At 47.3% G+C, this 8,113-nt stretch overlaps 1 long non-coding RNA gene across 1 annotated transcript in view; it reads right to left on the bottom strand.

Annotated features, from left to right (window-relative positions):
• Positions 1-6,021: 6,021 nt before the first annotated feature.
• LOC132010346 (uncharacterized) overlaps positions 6,022-8,113 on the bottom strand; it is a 3,048-nt gene continuing 956 nt past the window's right edge. The window contains exons 2-3 of the long non-coding RNA XR_009402232.1: positions 6,304-6,523; positions 6,022-6,109 (exon numbers count right to left, since the gene is read on the bottom strand). This is a non-coding gene — a long non-coding RNA (uncharacterized LOC132010346). The remainder of the gene's footprint in view (positions 6,110-6,303; positions 6,524-8,113) is intronic.

The following is an 8,113-nucleotide window of genomic DNA, read 5'->3' as shown; positions in this document are numbered from 1 at the left end:
TGATACCCTCTTGCATATATTAATCTATAATTGCTTCTTCATTTTTTCTACAGGGTCTTAATTTCCTATGGCTTTTTAAAAATTTATTTTCAGCATAACAATATTCATTATTTTTGCACCACACCCAGTGCTCCATGCAATCCGTGCCCTCTCTAATACCCACCACCTGGTTTCCCCAACCTCCCACCCCCCGCCGCTTCCTATGGCTTTTTATTTTATTTTTTTTGAATGATTTTATTTATTTACTTGTCAGAGAGAGAGAGAGAGAGAGAGAGAGAGAGAAGCAAACAGAGGGAGAAGCAAGCTCCCCGCTGAGCCGAGAACCTGATGCTGGACTCGATTCCAGGATCCCAGGATCAGGACCCGAGCGAAAGGCAGATATCTGACTGACTGAGCCGCTCAGTGTCTTTTTCTATGGTTTTTAAAAATTGGTTTATAACAGTCCATATGTATTCTAGACACTAATATGCCATTGACTTTTGATGCAGCAAGTGTTTCCTCTTAGCCTGTCTTCCCCCGGGAACTTTGTGGTGCTCGTCACTAATCGAGAAGCTTTAATTCTGATGTCATCACCTTGATCCATTAACACATTACTTTGTAGTTTATTCTTTTTGGTTCCTCTTGTGCTAATTTTGAGTCATGAAGATACATTCATGTATCTTAGCAATTATTTTTAACTTTTAAGATTTTAAAGTGTCTGGAGATGACATTTTTATAGGGGATCAGCTGGGAATACAGCTTTATTTTCTCCACAGCAATTCGATTTCTTGCAAGTCATCTGCTAAAGAGTTGTTCTCCCCCCATCGCTCTGTGGTGCTGTCTTTGTCGTGCATAAAGCTGGCATGGGGCCATCCCTGAGCTCCTTCAGATGTTCCATTGGTCTATCTGTCCAAATCTGTACCAAAACCATCTTGTTTTTGTTACAGTGGTTTTCTCCAGTCCAGTCTGTCCTGCTCCTTACCTCGCTCTTCATTTTCAAGAAGCATTTTGTCAATTCATGGATCTTTATCCCTTCGTATAAATGTTAGAGTTCTTACGTTGGACATAAAAAATCTAGTTGGAATGTTGATTAGGATTGCACTGAATATACATATGAATTTAGGGATAATTGGTATAGCTACCCTATTGAATTGGTTAATTGCTATATTTACTATATTAGGTGAACTGCATTGTGCTAATTTATACCAGAAACATGGCATAGCATTTCTTCAGATGATTAGATGAAATGTTTTCCATAAAGGCATCTTGTCTTCACTCAAGCTAGTGTTTTAAAGAATGGGTACCCCTTCAACAAAATTCAGCTGGGGACACATTCACGTGAGGAGCTTCTGTCAGGTTCCATCCCCAGTGTCTGTAGAAGCGTGTCCCTCTCAGCCGGGGTTGGCATGCCCTACTTCCATCTCCAACCTTCCCCTTAGATGGAGCTCTTCAGAACGTTTAAAAGCGCCAATCAATTCAAATAAATTAATTGCATCCTGAGGATATGATTTAAGACATGAACTCTGCCTGAGTGGAAACATTGCAGCATGTTTGCAGCCTGACAAGGCTCCCACACTATTAACACTCCAGGCAGCTCTGAAACCTTTGCTGTGCTTATCAGAATAACGCGTCTGGAAACAAGAAGGCTGCAGTGAGTGCTCTTTTGGAGCAAGACTCGGAACTCCTGAAACTTCTCCACCAGCCCAATTCTGCAGCAGAGAAAGGAGAACGTATACCACAAGTGAGTCCAGGTCCAGCCAAGGATGGTGGGAGGCTGCTGCAGATTTTGTCCTGAATGCCTGTGTTCATGAAGAACAATAAAATTTAATTCAATAAAATTTTATTCTTCTCCAACATATGTTGATGACAATATTTTTCTTTTTTAAATTTTTTTTTATAAACATATAATGTATTATTAGCCCCAGGGGTACAGGGTGACAGTATTTTTCTAGGCATAACACAGTCTGCAGTAAAGTGAACTCTGGGAAGTTGGGCCACACTTGACCTGTGACTTTACATACTTCCGACCCTACTATCCAGGGGCCCAATTTGAAGGGAATGGCACTCAAATTTTTTGGTTAGATTCGGCTTAGGGGTTGTTAAGAGCTGAATTGTGTCCCCCCAAATTCATATGTTGAAGCTCTGATCCCTGGTACCTCAGGATGGGACCCTATTTGGACACGAGGCCTTTATGGAGGTGATCAGTTAAAATGACGTCATGAGAACGGGCCCTAATCCTTTCTGACTGGATCCTTAGGAGAAGAGAAGAACATGGATGCACACAGGGACCCTGTGAGGACACAGGGAGAGATGGACTCTACGCGCCCAGGCGAGAGACCTCAGGAGGAACCAGCCCTGCCCATGCCTTGACCTTGGACATGCGGCATCCAGGACTGTGGAAAAACCCCTGTGTGAGCCCCCAGTCTGTGGTGTTTGCTATGGCCTCCTGAGCCGCCTGGCTGCCCGTATGGAGAAGGACCACAGAGTTACAGGAATATGGGTCAGTTTAGATTTTTACGAGCTGTGTCTGCAACCTGGTGGTTCTCTGTCTTTGTCTGGTCCTTCTGCAAACCCCTGGGCTCTTGGTGTAAATAAAGAGAGTAAAGAGGGGCGCCTGGGTGGCTCAGTGGGTTAAGCCGCTGCCTTCGGCTCAGGTCATGATCTCAGGGTCCTGGGATCGAGTCCCGCATCGGGCTCTCTGCTCAGCAGGGAGCCTGCTTCCCCCTCTCTCTCTCTGCCTGCCTCTCTGCCTACTTGTGATCTCTCTCTGTCAAATAAATAAATAAATCTTTAAAGAGAGTAAAGAGATTGGTGTGGGTCCGAGGATGGAGGACTAGTGGGTGGTCCGGGGTGCACGATAATGGGGACCCAGGAGCTCTATCTATCTAGACATCGGCTCACCTGCTCCTGCTTTTCCAGCAAACTTGAAGAGGGCTTCTTCTATCTAGAGGGTAAGTGGTGACTTTCTAGAGAATTCTGAGGAAAGAGGGTGCACTGCTCCCACCAGGACCATATTTGGAGGATTCGTGTAGGACACAGGAAGGGTCATTACGGTGGTGCCAGGGTCTGGGTGGTAGACAGGACCTGTGGGCAGCACAGCAGGTCCCAGGGAAGCTGGCTGGGGCAGAGCAGAGCCCACGCCTCCCATCTGAGAGCAGGGAGGTTCAGTGAAAGATGGATTTCGCAGCACGGAGGAAGCACAGGCTGGAGAAGAGGCTAGGCATGGGTTACCGGGAGCCTGTTTGGTGTGGGGTCTGGGGTCTGGGGTCTGCTGGTCGGAGGGCTGAGCCGCAGGTGCAGGAACCTGACTGAGCTCCTGTCTCAGCTCCTAGGAAGCAGAGAAGTCACTTGAGCCATGCAGGACATCGGCTCACCTGTTCCTGCTTTTTCAGCAACCTTGAAGAGGGCTTCCTCCTGACTGAGGCCCTGGGGAAGGTTCCAGACGGGACACCGAGCCCTGGTCCAGTCACATCAACCACTGATCTGGGACGTGTTCACGCTGCCTTTCCTGGACACAGAGCTGCTCTGGGCGCTTGGGTGGGGCCTGGCCGGCAGATGTGGGGAGCAGAGTCTGCTTCTGGACGGCGAGGGGTCAGGGAGAGGACAGCAGGAGGCCAGACACGGACGGAGCTGCTAACAGTTTTGGGGGGATTTGCAGGGGGGACTCTGCTCCCTTGTGGAGGTGCCCCTCGGGGCGGGCAGCGCGACGGGACGTGTGGGTTCCGTCCACAGGGAGACAGGAGGCTGTCAGCAATATTACAAAACCCGAAACTGTAAGATTTGAAAACAAACAATTATTTTAGCAGAAAATGAGAGACCAGCTTCAAGTTTTCTTGTTAAGGGCTTGTTTCTAAACAGCTGAATAATTACTGTCGTCTATTTAAGATTTCCAGATGGTTTCTAAAATTTTCTGCTTTCTTCAGAATTTCTCAGTCTTTTTACACTTGTCTCAAAGATTGCTGTAACATTTCTAATTGGATCATTGCATTTACAACAAACATTTCTGGAAGGCCCCCTCTGCTAAGGGCTGGTGAGTGAGAAGCATACTGACTTCCAGGGTTATTTTAAGAAGAGATGGTGCTTGTATGATTCAGTGTTTTTAGGATTTTTTTTTCATTATCTTTATTATTAAGTCGATATCTACAAATCTCACACGGATTTAGTAAATAATCTAATTATCTAATTCTGGACCAAATAGAACATTTCATACTCCTGCCATAAATGGTGTTACAAGTTGACTTCAAAACAGCTTAGTAAATACAGGTGCTTTCTTATTCTACATTAGGATTGTGACTGTTTCTATTCTTTTGCAGAAAAATTAAGTAAAATTAAGTCTTTTTTGAAGAGTCTCCAGTTTCTGATTTTTCACTCAGAGAATTAAGCACAACTATCTCAAGTTTCTGGAATGGTCGTGACCTTTTCTGTTATAAATACTCATCATTGACGTTGTGTTTCAGGGTCCCAGGGCCGGGGAACTCCGCGGATGTAGCCCTGACCCACGTTCCCAGCCTCCCTCACCCCGCTCATGTGTCTGACTCCACGTGCCTGTGTCAGAGGCCGCTGAGCCTCCCGCCTTTTCCCAGCACAGCCTCGAATTTTCTGCATTCTTCCATTCCCTTTCTGCGGATTTTACAGTCTGCCCTGAGGCCCTCACCGAATATGTTTGTGTATTCATTGTGTTAAATGAATTTAACCTGCCTTTGTGTATTCATTGCATTAAAACAAAGATATTATTTACTTATTTTGAGAGAGAGAGAGAACTGCAGGAGCAGGTGGCGGGTGGACCGAAGGGGAGGGAGAAGCAAGCGCCCCGCCGAGCAGGAGCCCTACGCGGGGCTCGATCTCAGGATCCTGCGATCGGGACTTGAGCTGAAGGCAGACGCCCAACCCACTGAGCCACCCAGGCCGCCCCTAGTCATACGTTTTAAATTTTCTTTTGAGCAAACATATTTCCACTTTTAAAAAAAGATTTTAGGGGCGCCTGGGTGGCTCAGTGGATTGAGCCGCTGCCTTCGGCTCGGGTCATGGTCTCAGTGTCCTGGGATCGAGTCCCGCATCGGGCTCTTTGCTCAGCAGGGAGCCTGCTTCCTCCTCTCTCTCTGCCTGCCTCTCTGCCTACTTGTGATCTCTCTCTGTCAAATAAATTAATAAAATCTTTAAAAAAAAAAGATTTTATTTGTTTATTTGACAGACAGAGAGAGACAGCGAGAGAGAACACAAGCAGGAGGAATGGGAAAGGGAGAAGCAGGTTTCCTGCTCAACAAGAAGCCCGATGCGGGTTTGATCCCAGGATCCCGGGATCATGACCTGAGCTGCAGGAAGACGCTTCACTGACTGAGCCACCCAGACGCCCCTCACATTTCCATTTTGAATTATAGATATGTTTCTATAGAGATACATTTCTGTTGCTTTTGATAAATTATAATCTTTGAAGACTATGACTGTTAAAGATAGATAGACGACGGATGGATGGAGATAGAAATATAGAAAAAGATACAGAAATAGACACAAACACAGGTACAGGTACAGATATCCCTCTTCAGTAGAACGTGTGCCCCGTGAGGACAGAGAACGCTGTCTGCTCTGAGCCCTGCAGCATTCCCAGCATCTAGAATGCACCTGTCCTGAGTTAAACACCCACCTGTGCGTCCACTGTGCACCCGGAGCTCTCCCTGGCATGGCGCCCACTCACACCGGGATCACCTGCTCACCGGCCCCCTCCCCGGTGCATCCCGAGCTCCTCTGAGGGCAGGCCTGGCCATCATTTACTGTTGTGTTCCCATATCTTTCAATATGTGATTGACAGTGATAAACATGCATGTATCCGGGGTGTCCCCGGGGACAGAGAGATGTAGGACAAGGACGATCAGAGGCAAAGCTCATGGCTCAGTCACTCACTCCTTCGTGTCCTCACACAAATGTCCCTTTAGGAGTGAGGTCTCCTGGGGATGTCCCTCTGAAAGTAAGACCAGGATGCTTCCCCACTCAACACTGCCTTTTCACCTTTATTTTCCTCCAAAATCCTAACATGGCCGCAACATATGCTTATGGTGTTTTTCTTTCCCAGCTCCGTGAAGTCAGGGACTCTGTCTTCTCTCGCTGCATGGATAGCAGGTTCTTGAAATGTTTGCTGCATGAATGGAAGCCTGAAGTATGTTATCAAAATACACCTTAGGAATCATTAAAGACTTTTTATGATTTTTTCAATAAACATTTAAAATATATGTAAATAAAAACATCTAAAATAAATTAAAAAAAACTTGAAAAATGGGAATATAGTACTATTTTCTTGATAGACTGCAGTTAGCTGGTGAGATTCCTTACGCCGTGTGAGGTGTCCCCTGGAAAGGGCTTCCCGTTAGCTGGACGGAGCAGCTGACATTGGTCACGCCCACCTCAGGACAGTCTGGAACAAGGGCTGACAGCAGGTGGGTCACTAAGGTGGCTTTTTCTTTGCCAGCAATGGTTTGCATTAACAGTTCTAGGGATCCGAAACAGGTAGCAGAGCAGGTGCCTGGGCGTGGCCCGTTCTCAGTAGGTGATCCTTGAATGAAAGAGTATTGGTAAGAATACAGTTCTTCAGTGCTCTCCAGAATCACAGGCTTCATAAATTACTTCTGAGGCTTCTTTATGTCACATAAATTCTTCTAAATTAAATGCAGAAAACATGACTGCAAACATGTTACAAGGGATGCTTCTCTGTTACCGTAAAGTTTGCAAAGGGTCGGTAGCTCACGGGAGGGGACATGGAACGTGTGCAGCCCGCATGTAACTGGAGTGGTGACTGTGTTAGTAAATAGGAATGGTCGGGTCTGCCAGCGTCCACATGTGGGAAGGCTTGGGGACGCTCTACTGTCTTCGTAGGAGCTAGAGACCCAGTGTCCAGGCAACCCATATGAAGGGGAGCCTGAAGCGTGGCCACTGTGACTCTGGTGGCACTTTCTGCATGAGGACATGGGCACTGACACGCCACACGACCTATCGCTTCTGGTTAATGTATGTCTTTAGCCTAGTTTTTATGGGTGCTGCAGGCTGTGCCGTTAGCAGGTGTCAAATATGAATTTGCACGTAAGATGTAAATTTGCCAGGACCTTGCCAAATTTCTCATGATCCCCTCTATTCTCCTGCATTAAAAAACAACACCTCTTTTTAAAGAATACATAATACATAGTTGGGGGCTACATGTTAAATTTAGAGTTGAAAGGAAAGGCTGTAGTGAAAAACTGAACCAAGGGATGGTTTGGTGATTTTTTTTCCATTGGTATGTGATACCGGCTAGAAAAGCTAATGGTTTGCTCAATGCGTGCACACACACGTGCACATTTACACTCACATACACGAGTGCACAGGCACAGGTGCACATACATGCCCACACACTCCCACATATGCCCACTCACCCATGTTCAAAGGCACCCACACCCACACATGCACACATGTGCACACGCACACCTGAATGCAGATGTGCACATATGTGTAAGTGCACATCTCAAAGCATAGGCACATGCGTTGGTGTACACACATGTGCATAGCTGTACCCACACGCACATGTGCACATGCAGACACCACCCACACACCCACTCATGCACACACAATGCACACGTGCACACACAATGTGCAGAAGGCAGATGTGGACATGCACACACATGTACACACATGCACACAGGGGCACACACACAGATGCACACGCACGCATGTGCACACACACGTACACACATGCACACAGGGGCACACACACGCACACAGGGGCACACATGCACTCATGCACATGAAGGCGGCACACACACACACTCAGTCATGCTTACATAGTGCACACAGTGCACACACAAGGTGCACAAGGCACGTGTACACATGCACACAGGGGCACACACACATGCATACACATGCAGGCACACACTTGTGCACACACACACACATACACACGCTCATGCCCTTCCAGCAACCTAAGCCCAGTCTCCCTGCTGAATCTGCCCCCACAGGCCCACCTTCTGCTGACACAAAGGTCCACATGGGCTCCTGGCCCCAAGCTCAGCTGGACGACTGCACCCCAGGGCTCCCCCGCTGAGCGCGGGCTTCCAGGTGGAGCTGCAGCCCCTCGTGCTCCTCTCTGGGTCCTTTTGTGCTTTGATTTCTCGCT

The sequence above is a fragment of the Mustela nigripes genome, chromosome 2, assembly GCF_022355385.1.
Source record: "Mustela nigripes isolate SB6536 chromosome 2, MUSNIG.SB6536, whole genome shotgun sequence".
Taxonomy (NCBI): domain Eukaryota; kingdom Metazoa; phylum Chordata; class Mammalia; order Carnivora; family Mustelidae; genus Mustela; species Mustela nigripes.
The sequence above is the reverse complement of the archived record's forward strand: the minus strand, read 5'-3'. Positions and strand labels throughout refer to the sequence as shown.